This window comes from Oncorhynchus masou, chromosome 24 (assembly GCF_036934945.1).
Source record: "Oncorhynchus masou masou isolate Uvic2021 chromosome 24, UVic_Omas_1.1, whole genome shotgun sequence".
NCBI classification, from domain to species: Eukaryota; Metazoa; Chordata; class Actinopteri; order Salmoniformes; family Salmonidae; genus Oncorhynchus; species Oncorhynchus masou.
The window spans coordinates 26,743,970-26,759,568 of NC_088235.1; the positions used below are offsets into that span (position 1 = coordinate 26,743,970).

The following is a 15,599-nucleotide window of genomic DNA, read 5'->3' on the forward strand; positions in this document are numbered from 1 at the left end:
AAAGAGACCAAGGGTCAAACACCATATGCAAATTTACAGACACAGACCTGAGACCAACGATCAATCCCCAATCCCGCACCACAGCAATGTCAACCTTTTAACTCAAATGTCAACCTCAGGGGTAATCTCCTTAGAGGACAATATTATGTCTCTATCTCTCTATCTGATGGTGGTTGTGTTCACTCTTCCCTACAGGTGTTGGTTTAGAATGGGAGGATGACTTCTCCTTCTTGGACAGCTCTCTCAAAACTAAAATGGTCGACCACCATCTTATTAAATCAATTACATTTTTATTTGTCACATGAGCCGAATACAACGGGTGTAGACCTTACCGTGAAATGCTTACTTACAAGCCATTAACCAACCATGCAGTTCAAGAAATAGAGTTAAGAAAATATTTTCTAAATATGCTAGAGTAAAAAATTGAATAAAGAGTAACACAATAAGATTACATAACAATAGCGATGCTATTTACAGGGGATACTGGTACCAAGTCAATGTGCGGGGGTACAGGTTAGTCAAGGTAATTTGTACATGTAGGTAGGTGTTCAGCAGTCTTATGGCTTGGGGTTAGAAGCTGTTTGGACCTAGACTTGGCACTCCGGTACCGCTTGCCGTGCGGTAGCAGGGAGAACAGTCTATGACTTGGGTGACTGGAGTCTTTGACAATTTTTTGGTCCTTCCTCTGACACCTCCCAGGATATAGGTCCTGGATGGCAGGAATCTTGGCCCCAGTGAAGTATTGGGCTGTACGCAGTACCCTCTGTAGCGCCTTATGGTCGGATGCCGAGCAATTGCCAAACCAGGTGGTGATGCAATCAGTCAGGATGCTCTCGATGGTGCAGCTGTAGAACTTTTTGAAGATCTGGGGACCCATGCCAAATCTTTTCAGTCTCCTGAGGGGGAAAAGGTGTTGTCGTGCCCTCTTCACGACTGTCTTGGTGTGTTTGGATCATGTTTGATCCAGGAATCATGTTTGTTGGTGATGTTGACACCAAGAAACTTGAAACTCTCGATCCGCATCTTAATGGGGGCCTGTTTGGCCCGCCGTTTCCTGTAGTCCACGGTCATCTCCTTTGTCTTGCTCACATTGAGGGAAAGGTTGTTGTCCTGGCACCACACTGTCAGGTGTCTGACCTCCTCCTTATAGGCTGTCTCATCGTTGTCGGTGATCAGGCACTGTTGTGTCATCAGCAAACTTAATGATGGTGTTGGAGTCGTGCTTGGTCACGCAGTCGTGGGTAAACTGCTTCCATCACGTGGACTGGGACATGTTTCGTACTGCGTCAGGCAACAACATTGACGAATACGCTGATTCGGTGTGCGAGTTCATTAGAACGTGCGTTGAAGATGTCGTTCCCATAGCAACGATTAAAACATTCCCTAACCAGAAACCGTGGATTGATGGCAGCATTCGCGTGAAACTGAAAGCGCGAACCACTGCTTTTAATCAGAGCAAGGTGACTGATAACATGACTGAATACTAACAGTGCAGCTATTCCCTCCGTAAGGCTATCAAACAAGCTAAGCGTCAGTATAGAGACAAAGTAGAATCTCAATTCAACGGCTCAGACACAAGAGGTATGTGGCAGGGTCTACAGTCAATCACGGACTACAAGAAGAAGTCCAGCCCAGTCATGGACCAGGATGTCTTGCTCCCAGGCAGACTAAATAACTTTTTTTGCCCGCTTTGAGGACAATACAGTGCCACTGACACGGCCTGCAACGGAAACATGCGGTCTCTCCTTCACTGCAGCCGAGGTGAGTAAAACATTTAAATGTTTTAACCCGCACAAGGCTGCAGGCCCAGACGGCATCCCCAACCGCGCCCTCAGAGCATGCGCAGACCAGCTGGCTGGTGTGTTTACGGACATATTCAATCAATCCCTATACCAGTCTGCTGTTCCCACATGCTTCAAGAGGGCCACCATTGTTCCTGTTCCCAAGAAAGCTAAGGTAACTGAGCTAAACGACTACCGCCCCGTAGCACTCACTTCCGTCATCATGAAGTGCTTTGAGAGACTAGTCAAGGACCATATCACCTCCACCCTACCTGACACCCTAGACCCACTCCAATTTGCTTACCGCCCAAATAGGTCCACAGACGACGCAATCTCAACCACACTGCACACTGCCCTAACCCATCTGGACAAGAGGAATACCTATGTAATAATGCTGTTCATCGATTACAGCTCAGCATTTAACAGCATAGAAGAAATTCGGCTTGTCACCAAAAGCACTCACAAACTTCTATAGATGCACAATCGAGAGTATCCTGGCGGTCTGTATCACCACCTGGTACGGCAACTGCTCCGCCCTCAACCGTAAGGCTCTCCAGAGGGTAGTGAGGTCTGCACAACACATCACCGGGGGCAAACTACCTGTCCTCCAGGACACCTACACCACCCGATGTTACAGGAAGGCCACAAAGATCATTAAGGCCAACACCCCTTCCGAGCCACTGCCTGTTCACCCTGCTATCATCCAGAAGGCGAGGTCAGTACAGGTGCATCAAAGCTGGGACCGAGAGACTGAAAAACAGCTTCTATCTCAAGGCCATCAGACTGTTAAACAGCAACCACTAACATTGAGTGGCTGCTGCCAACACACTGACTCAACTCCAGCCACTTCAATAATGGGAATTGATAGGAAAGGATGTAAAATATATCACTAGCCACTTTAAACAATGCTACCTAATATAATGTTTACATACCCTACATTATTCATCTCATATGTATACGTATATACTGTACTCTATCATCTACTGCATCCTTATGTAATACATGTATCACTAGCCACTTTAACTATGCCACTTTGTTTACATACTCATCTCATATGTATATACTGTACTCGATACCATCTACTGTATCTTGCCTATGCTGCTCTGCACCATCCCTCATTCATATCTTTATGTACATATTCTTTATCCCCTTATACTGTGTATAATATATTAGTTTTGGAATTGTTAGTTAGATTACTTGTTGGTTATTACTGCATTGTCGGAACTGGAAGCACAAGCATTTCGCTACACTCGCATTAACATCTGCTAACCATGTGTATGTGACAAATAAAATTTGATTTGATTTGATTTGAAAAACAGGGAGTACAGGATGGGACTAAGCAACCACCCCTGAGAGTGTGGTAGATACTCAGTGTGGTAGATGTGTTGAGGATCAGCGTGGTGGTGTTGAGGATCAGCGTAGTAGATGTGTTGTTACCTACCCTTACCACCTGGGGGCAGCCCATCAGGAAGTCCAGGATCCAGTTGTAGAGGGAGGTGTTTCGTCCCAGGGTCATTAGCTTAGTGATGAGCTTTGTGGGCACTATGGTGTTGAGCTCTGAGCTGTAGTTAATGAACAGCATTCTCACACAGGTGTTCCTTTGTCCAGGTGGGAAACGGCAGTGTGAGTGTGATTGAGATTGCGTCATCTGTGGATCTGTTTGGTCGGTATGTGAATTGGAGTGTTTCTAGGGCTTCCGGCATGATGGTGTTGATGTGAGCCTGCTTGAAATATGTAGGTATTACAGACTCGGTCAGGAAGAGGTTGAAAATGTCAGTGGAGACACCAGTTGGTCCGCGCATGCTCTGAGTACAGGTCCTGGTAATCCATCTGGCCTTGCGGCCTTGTGAATGTTGACCTGTTTAAAGGTCTTGCTTACATCGGCTATGGAAAGCGTGATCACACAGTCGTCCGGAGCACCTGATGCTCTCATGCATGCATCAGTGTTGCTTGCTTCGAAGCGAGCATAAAAGGCATTTAGCTCGTCTGGTAGGCTCACGTCTCTGGGTCGGCTCGCGGCTGTGTTTCCCTTTATAGTCCGTAATTGTTTGCAAGCCCTGCTACATCCAACGAGCTCAGACTGGTGTAGCAGGATTCAATCTTTGTCCTGTATTGGCGCTTTGCCTGTTTGATGGTTCGTCTGAGGGCATAGCGGGATTTCTTATAAGTGTCCGGATTAGTGTCCAGCTCCTTGAAAGTGCCAGGTCTAGCCTTTAGCTTGGTGTGGATTTTGCCTGTAATCCATGGCTTTGGGTTGGGATATGTATGTACGGTCACTGTTGGGACATCGTTGATGCACTTATTGATGAAGCCGGTGACTGAGGTGGTCTAGAGTTTTTTTCCCCCTCTGTTTACACATGTGACTTGCTGGTAGAAATGAGGTAAAATGGATTTAAGTGCCTGCATTAAAGTTCCCGGCCAATAGGAGCACCGCCTACGGATGAGCATTTTCCTGTTTGCTTATGGCCTAATACAGCTCGTTGAGTGCGCTCTTAGTGACAGCATCTCAGTGCCAGTATCAGTTTGTGGTGGTAAATAGATGGCTACGAATAATATAGAGAACTCACTTGGTAGATAGTGTGGTCTACAACTTATCATGAGATACTCTACCTCAGGCGAGCAATACCTCGAGACTTCTTTATTATTAGACATCGTGCACCAGTTGTTATTGACAAATAGACACACACCCCCGCCCCTCGTCTTACCAAACGGAGCTGCTCTGTCCTGCCAATGCACCAGCTCTATAATATCCATGTCGTCATTCAGTCACAACTCGCTGAAACACAAGATATAACAGTTTTAAATGTCCTGTTGGTAGGATAGTCTCGAATGTAGATCATCCAGTTTCTTTCCAGTGATTGCACATTGGCCAATAGAACTGATGGTAGTGGAGATTTACTCACTTGCCTACGAATCCTCACAAGGCACACAAACTGGGGTGGCAGGTAGCCTAGTGGTTAGTAACCGGAATGTTGCAAGTTCAAACCCCCGAGCTGACAAGGTACAAATCTGTCGTTCTGCAGTTAACCCACTGTTCCTAGGCCGTCATTGAAAATAAGAATTTGTTCTTAACTGACTTGCCTAGTTAAATAAAGGTTAAAAAAACTTTTTTTAAAGGCACACAGACTTTCGCCCCCTGTATCTCTGTCTTTTCTTCACGCGAATGACAGGGATTTGGGCCTGGTCTCCGGGAAGCAGTATATCCTCCTCGTCGGACTCATTAAAGAAAAAGTCTTTGTCCAGTTTGAGGTGAGTAATCGCTGCTCTGATGTCAAGAAGCTCTTTTTAGTTATAAGAGAGAGTAGCAGCAACATTAAGTTACAAAAATTGCAAAAGAAAACACAAAATAGCACAGTTGGTTAGGAGCCCGTAAAATGGCACCATTACATTAAGTCATATTACAGTCCAGTATACTATACTTTAGCATCCCCCCACCAGACCTCGACACCACCACACCAGAGGTGGAGCGGTCCATTCACCCATGCCTGCTCACAGTTGAGACCTTCCAGTCTGGTCCCCACCCACGTCTCTGACGCTGACCTGGAGCAGTGAGGCAAGTGGTTTGATACAATCTTGTTTTTCTGTCACCAATAGAGCCTTGACCTCCTGGAAAAAATTACTTATCCTCTCTCTCTCCCTCACTCTCTCTCCTCCTTTCTCCTACTCTCCATTCTTCTCCACTCCTCTCCCCAACTCTCCCCTCCTCTCTCCATCCTTTTTGTGATGAGTCAGTATTTAACGGATCGCTAGCTTGAAGAAAAAATATACTATATTTTTATTTCCGATAGTTCCAAACCACCTGTCAGTTTGTTACACTGACATCACAAAGCTCTGTGACAGTGTCTGACTCCATAAGTCTTCTATCTGGTGACATAGATCACTGGACTGTGTAGTAGCTAACAGTGCCGCCCGTCATGCTCTCGTGCCACATTCAGCCTTAGGCCAAATGACGTCATCATTACACAATGTACTAAGTGGTCTAGTAAATAGATATTATTGACCAGTTATATATAATATTGATCCGCTTTTGGTAATTTTGATCAGTAAAATATATCATTGATCAGTTATAGGTAGTATATGCAAAACCTGGACCCATACAAATCAGCTGGGCTTGGCAATTTGGACCCTCTATTTCTGAAACTGTCCGCCGCCATTGTCGCAACCCCTATTACCAGCCTGTTCAACCTCTCCTTCGTATCATCTGAGATCCCCAAGGATTGGAAAGCTGCTGCAGTCATCCCCCTCTTCAAAGGGAGAGACACCCTGGACCCAAGCTGTTTACAGACCTATATCCATCCTGCCCTGCCTATCGAAGGTCTTCGAAATCCAAGTCAACAAACAGATCACTGACCATCTCGAATCCCACCGTACCTTCTCCGCTGTGCAATCTGGTTTCTGAGCCGGTCATGGGTGCACGTCAGCCACGCTCAAGGTACTAAACGATATCATAACCACCATCGATAAAAGACAGTACTGTGCAGCCGTCTTCATCCACCTGGCCAAGGCTTTCTACTCTGTCAATCACCATATTCTTATCGGCAGACTCAGTAGCCTCGGTTTTTCTAATGACTGCCTTGCCTGGTTCACCAACTACTTTGCAGAAAGAGTTCAGTGTGTCAAATCGGAGGGCACGTTGTCCGGTCCTCTGGCAGTCTCTATGGGGGTACCACAGGGTTCAATTCTCGGGCCGACTCTTTTCTCTGTATTTATCAATGATGTTGCTCTTGCTGCGGGCGATTCCCTGATCCACCTCTATGCAGACGACACCATTCTGTATATATCTGGCCCTTCCTTGGACAATATGCTATCTAACCTCCAAACAAGCTTCAATGCCATACAACACTCCTTCCGTGGCCTCCAACTGCTCTTAAATGCTAGTAAAACCAAATGCATGCTTTTCAACCGTTCGCTGCCTGCACCCACATGCCCGACTAGCATCACCACCCTGGATGGTTCCGACCTAGAATATGTGGACATCTATAAGTACCTAGGTGTCTGGCTAGACTGCAAACTCTCCTTCCAAACTCATATCAAACATCTCCAATACACAATCAAATCTAGAGTCAGCTTTCTATTTCACAACAAATCCTCCTTCACTCACGCCGCAAAACTTACCCTAATAAAACTGACTTTCCTACCGATCCTCGACTTCAGTGATGTCATCTACAAAATAGCTTCCAATACTCTACTCAGCAAACTTGATGCAGTTTATCACAGTGCCATCTGTTTTGTTACTAAAGCACCTTATTCCACCCACCACTGCGACCTGTATGCTCTAGTCGGCTGGCCCTCCCTACATGTTCGTCGCCAGACCTACTGGCTCCAGATCATCTACAAGTATATGCTAAGTAAAGCTCCGCCTTATCTCAGTTCACTGGTCACAATGGTAACACCCACCCGTAGCACGCGCTCCAGCAGGTGTATCTCACTGATCATCCCTAAAGCCAAAACCTTGTTGGCCACCTTTCCTTCCAGTTCTCTGCTACCTGCGACTGGAACGAATTGCAAAAATCTCTGAAGTTGGAGACTTTTTTCTCCCTCCCCAACTTTAAACATCTGCTATCTGAGCAGCTAACCGATTGCTGCAGCTGTACATAGTCCATCGGTATATAGCCCACCCAATTTACCTACAGATAATATTGATCAGTTATAGACAATATTTATTTATTTTATTTCACCTTTATTTAACTAGGTAGGCTAGTTGAGAACAAGTTATCATTTACAACTGCGACCTGGCCAAGATAAAGCACAGCAGTTCGACTGTCACGCCCTGACCTTAGAGAGATGTTTTATTTCTCTTTTTGGTTAGGTCAGGGTGTGATGTGGGTGGGCATTCTATATTTTGTTTGTCTATGATTTTGTATTTCTATGTTTTGGCCGGGTATGGTTCTCAATCAGGAACAGCTGTCTATCGTTGTCTCTGATTGGGAACCATACTAAGGTAGCCCTTTTCTCTCCTTTCAGTGTGGGAAGTTAACTTTGTGGCACATAGCCCTTAAGCTTCACGGTTGTTTTGTATTGTTTATTGTTTTTGTCGGCGTCACCTAAATAAAAGGAATATGTATGCTCACCAAACTGTGCTTTTGTCCTCTTCATTCCACGGCCGTGACATTGACACATGCAACAACACAGAGTTACACATGGAATAAACAAACATAGTCAATAACACAGTATATTATTGGTCAGTTATAGGTCAAATGTATCAGTTATAGAAAATATTGATAAATTATAGATAATATTGATCAATTATAAATAATATTGATCAGTTATACATAAAATTGATCAGTTATAGGTCAAATTGATCAGTTATACATAATCTTGATCAGTTTTGGATAATATTGATCAGTTATAGGTCAAATTGATCAGTTATAGATAATATTGATCCGTTTTATTATTTTATAATAAGAAATTGGTTGAATCAATGTCGTTTCCATGTCATTTCAATTAAATCGGGAGGGAAGGAAAGGAAGTGAGAGAGAGGGAAAGAGAGAGGAAGTGAGAGAGAGGGAAAGAGAGGGAGAGGCCCCTTTATTTGTCTATCTATGTCAAGGTGTGTCCTTGAGTCCATCTGTGGGCTGGGGACAGCTCTATGACCAGAAGGGGTGGAGGACAGGACAGGACGGCACTCAACTCTAATGCACATGTTCATGCTTGTATGTGTGTGTGCCTGTGTGCCTGTGCGTGTGTGCGTGTGTGCGTGTGTGCGTGTGTGCGCGTGTGCGCGCGTGTGCGCGCGTGTGTGTGTGTGACGGTATTTATGCCAGCTTGTAGTAAGAGCTTAGTTTGCACATTATTACAGCATACCCAGCACAGTGTAGTTATCAGTTATCAGAGCCCATGGGTAAACTAAATACATACGGTTGGTCTGAGGAGAAACTGAATCGAGAAATATTTGCACAGAACCTGAAGTGTGGTTGGGTTGATTTCAAGAAACCTAGCAGGACCAGCCTAGTGTTCACACACACACACACACACACACACACACACACACACACACACACACACACACACACACACACACACACACACACACACACACACACACACACACACACACACACACACACACACACACACACACACACACACACACACACACACACACGCACACACACAGACACACACACACACACACACACAAGGACATCACCACTGTACATTTTGCTGCTGGGAGCTGCTCACCTGTGTCTGACATTCTCTTTAGATACCGGTAGATATATTTGTGGAACCATAACACTACAGTTGAAGTCGGACGTTTACATACACCTTAGCCAAATCCATTTAAAATCAGTTTTTCACAATTCCTGACATTTAATCATAGTAAAAATTCCCTGTTTTAGGTCATTTAGGATCACCACTTCATGTTAAGAATGTGAAATGTCAGAATAATAGTAGAAAGAATGATTTATTTCACCTTTTATTTCTTTCATCAAATTCTCAGTGGGCCAGAACTTTACATACACTCAATTAGTACTTGGTAGCATTGCCTTTAAATTGTTTAACTTGGGTCAAACATTTCGGGTAGCCTTCCACAAGCTTCCCAGAATAAGTTGGGTGAATTTTGGCCCGCTCCTCCTGACAGAGCTGGTGTAACTGAGTCAGGTTTGTAGGCCTCCTTGCTCACACATGCTTTTTCAGTTCTGCCCACAAATTTTCTATATGATTGAGGTCAGGGATTTCTGATGGCCACTCCAATATCTTGACTTTGTTGTCCTTAAGCCATTTTGCCCAAACTTTGGAAGTATGCTTGGGGTCATTGTCCATTTGGAAGACCCATTTGCGACCAAGCTTTAACTTCCTGACTGATGTCTTGAGATGTTGCTTCAATATATCCACGTAATTTTCCTCCATCATGATGCCATCTATTTTGTGAAGTGTACCAGTCACTCCTGCAGCAAAGCACCCCCACAACATGATGCTGCCACTTCCGTGCTTCACGGTTGGGATGTGTTCTTTGGCTTGCAAGCTTCCCTCTTTTTTCTCCAGACATAACAATGGTCAATATGGCCGAACAGTTCTATTTTTGTTTCATCAGACTATAGGGCATTGCTCCAAAAAGTACGATCTTCTCTCCATGTGCAGTTGCAAACCGTAGTCTAGCTTTTTTTATGGCAGTTTTGCAGCAGCGGCCTTTCAGGTTATGTTGATATAGGACATGTTTTACTGTGGGATATAGATAATTTATACTGGTTTCCTCCAGCATCTTCACAAGGTCCTTTGCTGTTGTTCTGCGATTGACTTGCACTTTACGCACCAAAGAACATTCATCTCTAGGAGACAGAACGCGTCTTCTTCCTGAGCGGTATGACGGTTGCGTGGTCCCATGGTGTAATACTTGAATACTATTGTTTGTACAGATGAACCTGGTACCTTCAGGCTTTTGAAAATTACTCCCAAGGATGAACCAGACTTGTGGAGATCTACAATTTTTTAATGAGGTCTTGGCTGATTTCTTTTGATTTTCCCATGATATCAAGCTAAGAGGCACTGAGTTTGAAGGTAGGCCTTGAAATACATCCACAGGTACACCTCCAATTGACTCAAATTATGTCAATTAACCTATCAGAAGCTTCTAAAGCCATGCCATCATTTTCTGGAATTTTCCATGCTGTTTAAAGGCGCAGTCAACTTAATGTATGTAAACTTCTGACCCACTGGAATTGTGATCCAGTGAATTATAAGTGAAATAATCTGTCTGTAAACAATTGTTGGAAAAATTACTTGTGACATGCAAAGTAGATGTCATAACCGACTTGCCAAAACTATAGTTTGTTAAAACAAGATAATTTGTGGAGTGGTTGAAAAATAAGTTTTAATGACCAACCTAAGTGTATGTAAACTTCTGACTTCAACTTTATGTCATACAGAAGTCTGACTGACTTTCTTGTGTTTACCCCAGGATCCACCACTGGGGATAAGAAGACTAAGTGTTGTCATGACTGTCCTGACCAGGTCAGGTTACAAGAGACCACAACCCTACAGATTATCACTCACCCCCAACAGAGGAGGAGAGATCTAGGGGTCTGAAGATGTGGGGGTTTTATGACCCCTCATGCACATGGTAAATCTCAGGCCACAGACAACATCTCTTTGTCCTGTTACTATGGAGAACAAGCCTCAGAACATTAAACATGAAATAAAGGGACTTTGGAACAATGGTTTCCATCAGCCAAAATGGTGGTCATGACGATAGATGGAATATGAAAATGTATGTCATTTTTGTTTTGTTATTAAAGGTTAATAGATGGCGTTATTACGAAAACATTGTAACGTGAAGAGTTTTCCTAGTATATGTTTGATGTTTATACATTGTACGTTGTGTGGAAAATGTCCAAATCAAAGGGAATGTTTTGGTAAAGGTGAAATGTTAAGTTAGTTGTCTAAAATTGGATTTGAGTCAAATCTAGACCTTGCCTCATTAACTTGGTACGCCCAGAGAACTGCCCTACAGGCGGTTATGCCCACTTCTGACCCAACCGCCTTTCTAAACCTGTGAGTATAGAATTTACAGAGAGGACTACGTGACCCAAGCTGCAGCCAAGGTCTAAAAAGTCAATGAACCCAGAACGCAACACAAGTTTGAAGACAAAGAAATCCTTTTCTACCCAAGCTACGGATGAGTAGCTGTGTCTAAGCGGGTGAATTCAAGCTTGACTCCCTTAGCATCCAATCCCAGCGAATCGTGGTATCTAAAAGGTTTCATTCCTATGCTGTGAGCTACAGAGCTGTATGTCATCAGAAGACCCCTTCCATAGCAAGGGCGAGGGACTCCTAAGCCAAAAGGACACTAACATCGGGAGGACGATCAGAGAGGTGCGCAGGAGAAGTGCGTCATCGAGCAGCTGAACGGTCCCCTGAACGTCCACGCAGAGAATCCTCGGAGGTCTACCCCACATAATTACATCATTATATTTGGGGCAAGGCGAGGGTTAGAATAGCATAGCTGACAAATTCACCCAAATGTATATTTCTCTCATGTACTTTCTTTTTCCTCTCTCTCTTTGAAATCCCCATTTTGGGTAACATGCGCCATAGTGTGTTGGCCCATTATACTAAGTTCTAATCAATAGCCTATAATGTGTTTCGTCTATGTGTATCTTTTATCATCATTTTAGCTTTTTAGTAAATAAATATTCAACTAAGATTGGTGTGGTACGAACTCATTGGTGAGACCCGGGTCCGTGCAGATTCACGGGCTATACGACGTTCAGAATGAGATTGGTAGAGGTAACTGGTTAATTAGCGGCTGTTGTGAAATCGATATTCTGATATTCTTTGAGTTAATTTGGGAAATAGAAACTCAATAAAAAATAGTTTTCCCATGGTGCCCAAGGTTAATGAGTTAATAATTGCTTGATTCAGATAATCACAAAATTAGAAACTTTTAATAATTCGATGAACAACAGTCGTCACATTAACTAATACAACGTCACGACAGTGTGTTTGCTGAAGAAAGACAAACACCCAAATAAACAGAATAGCTCAACTAAACCCCACTGTGATAGAATTGAGCCCTCAATAATCAATGCACGGACGCAGACCTCCCTGAGAGGTAGTGACATGGAGGGCCGAATGTACCCCTGTCTCAGAGATTCCATAACATATGTCTCCATAGCCAACGTCTCCTCCAGTGACAATGGGTACACGTGACTCCTGGGAAGTGCAGCGTTCTCCTGGAGGTTTATCATGCAATCCCCCTGTCGATGGGCTGGTAATTTGGTCACCCTTTTTTTTTACAAAAGATGATAGCCAAATCGGCATATTCTGAGGGAATGCGCACAGTGGAAACTTGGTCTGGACTCTCCACCGACGTGGCACCGATGGAAACTCCTATACACCTACCTGAACACTCCCCTGACGAGCCCTGAAGAGCCCCCTGTCTCCAGGAAATGAGGGGATTGTGAATAGCCAGCTAGGGAACACCCAGCACCACTGGAAACGCAGGTGAATCGATAAGGAATAAACTGATCCGCTCCCTATGATCCCCCTGCGTTACCATGTCCAGCGGAACCGTGGCCTCCCTGACCAGCCATGACCCTAACGGTCGGCTATCTAAGGAGTGCACGGGGAAGGGTGGGTCTATCGGCACCAACGGAATCCCCAACCTATGGGCGAGTCCGCGATCCATAAAACACCCAGCTGCGCCTAAATCGACTAGCGCCTTATGCTGGAGAGAGGGAGAAAACGCAGGGAAAGAAATTAATAAAAACGTGACCAACAGGGAGCTCTGGGTGAGTTTGGTGCTTACTCACCTGGGGTGGCCGAGAAGTGTTCCGCCTGCCATCTCGACTCCCAGACGGGATCCTCCAGCACCGGTCTGAAGCCTCCTCCTCCGGTCCCCCTCGATGCAGCCTCTCCCAACTCCATCGGAACTGACAGGACCCCTTCTGAACGCCCACGGGCAGCTAGCAGGTTGTCCAGCCGGATCGACAAGTCTATGAACTTGTCGAAGGAGAGTGTGGTGTCCCGACAAGCTAGCTCCCTGCTGACGTCCTCCCGGAGGCTGCACTGGTAGTGGTCTATCAGGTCCCTGTCATTCCACCCCGCTCCAGCGGCCAAGGTCCGGAACTCCAAAGTGAAGTCTTGCGCGCTCCTCGTCTCCTGTCTGAGGTGAAACAGTCGCTCACCCGCCGCTCGGCCCTCAGGAGGGTGGTCGAACACAGCCCGAAAACGCCGGGTGAACTCCGGGTAGTAGTCCCGAGCAGAGTCTGGGCCGTTCCAGACTGCGTTGGCCCATTCCAGGGCTCTACCTGTCAGACAGGAGACGAGGAAGCTCACACTCTCTTCACCCGAGGGAGTCGGATGAACGGTAGCCAGGTGGAGCTCGAGCTGGAGCAAAAATCCCTGGCACCCAGCCGCTGCTCAATCGTACTCCCTCGGGGGCGCGAGACGCAACACGCTGGGACCAGATACCGCCGGAGGAGGAGTGGGTTGCGTCGTCTGTGGGGGAGCTGGGGTTGATGTCGGGAGACCACTCCTCTCCCATCGCTCCATCCTCTCCATCATTTGGTCCATCACCGAACCGATCTAATGGAGGATAGCTGTGTGATGGAGGACGCACTCCTCCATTGATGGAAGAGGGGAGGTCGCTGCTCCTGCTGACTCCATGTCGTGGTGTGGGCTTCTGTCATGGCTTCTAGGAGTAGTGGGTGGAGGAGTCAGGCGCAGAGAGCAGAGTTAGTTCAAACGTGGGTCTTTATTCCAGGAACAGAGTCATGCGCCAAACACAAGGGCGCATGAATAACCAAGTCCAACAAACAGGACGAAACCGTCCGGAAAAAGGAATCCACATAAATTCACACACATGAACAGAAAAACAAGCCTGCACAAAAGCAGGCGGGCATACCGGGTTTAAATAGCCCAAAACAAAACCCAAACAAGAAACAGGTGACACTAATCAGACAAAACTAACTGAAACAGAAAAGGGGATTGGTGGCAGCTAGTAGGCCGGCGACGACGACCACCTGAACGCCGCCCGAACAGGAAGAGGAACCATAACAATGGTGACCTGATAATCCTGCCATGAATAAATGGAGTCCACCAATGGAGATGGTTTGATTCACTCATAAAGTGTGAGAAAGACAAGACTGCCCGCATGTTCAAAATGTAAGAAAATGTTCATCAGGGTTTTGGAAATGATGTAGGCTAACTACTAACTTCTGTACTGATAATACCGTGATATTGGAAATACAAGAAACAAGTAAACAAATATTTCTATACAGAGTTTTCCTTTGATTGGTTTCCTCTTGCCTACTGTGAAGCATAACTCAGTGATAAGTAATACTATGCTGTAACACACGGACGGACGGACAAATATGATTAATATATTAGAATTTAAATAACACAAAATGAACTAGAGGCTAAACAATAGCCATCAAATAACCTTATACAAGAATAAAAATACAAAAACTGTATCCTAATAAGACAGACAGACAGACAGACAGACAGACAGACAGACAGACAGACAGACAGACAGACAGACAGAGACAGACATCACCCGTGTCCGTTTTGTTGTTTGGAGCTGCTCACCTGTGTCTGACATTCTCTTTAGATACCGGTAGATATGTTTGTGGAACCACTATATCATACAGAAGTCTGACTGACTTGTGTTTTCCCCAGGATCCACCACTGGGGAAGGAAGACTAAGTGTGTTTGCTGAATGAAGACAAACACCCAAATAAACAGAAGAGTTCAACAGTGGGACCTTGCTGTTTCACCGCTAGTGAACACTACACATTCTCCCTTTACAATTTATAGACCAGGGGTCCAACTACAGGGGTGTAAACCATCCCTTTTCAAGTTACTGTACCACCAAGAGTCAGTTGTTGACCTTTCAGGGCTATGTCTGACTGTATCCCAATAAGAATGAGTCTAGAACAGATCAACAGTAACAGAGGGGTCTGCTGACCACAACATAACAACAAGGATTAGTCTAGAACACATTAACAGTAACAGAGGGGTCTGATGACCACAACATAACATAACACACACACACTGAGCTGTGAATGCAAATAGAAGACTAAACAGTTGAAATAGATTAACCAACATAAAAAATCATGTTATATCCCTCTGACAATTAATGGGCAGCTTCAACAAGTGGACTGACATGTGGAAAGCCTCTACTTGATTTTGACAAAGTGCAGTTTTAGCCCTGTTTATACCTGCTTCTAGCAGTCTTGAGCATGTCCACATTCTCATTGTGATCTAATTGTGATATTATCTTCCTGACCACCTCCAGAGCGGTTTTCAAATAATTTGCATAATTTGCATACAGGGAGGGACCATGATATCTGGTCACAATGTGGACACAGTGGACGG

At 45.1% G+C, this 15,599-nt stretch overlaps 1 long non-coding RNA gene across 9 annotated transcripts in view; it reads left to right on the forward strand.

Moving 5' to 3' along the window:
- LOC135511962 (uncharacterized) overlaps positions 1-11,925 on the forward strand; it is a 28,932-nt gene extending 17,007 nt beyond the window's left edge. For 4 of the 9 annotated variants that reach the window (XR_010451342.1, XR_010451341.1, XR_010451346.1 and 1 more), the window contains one exon: positions 196-11,925. This is a non-coding gene — a long non-coding RNA (uncharacterized LOC135511962). The remainder of the gene's footprint in view (positions 1-195) is intronic. The other 5 variants (XR_010451343.1, XR_010451347.1, XR_010451344.1 and 2 more) reach the window with 5 other exon arrangements.
- The last annotated feature ends 3,674 nt before the right edge of the window (positions 11,926-15,599 follow it).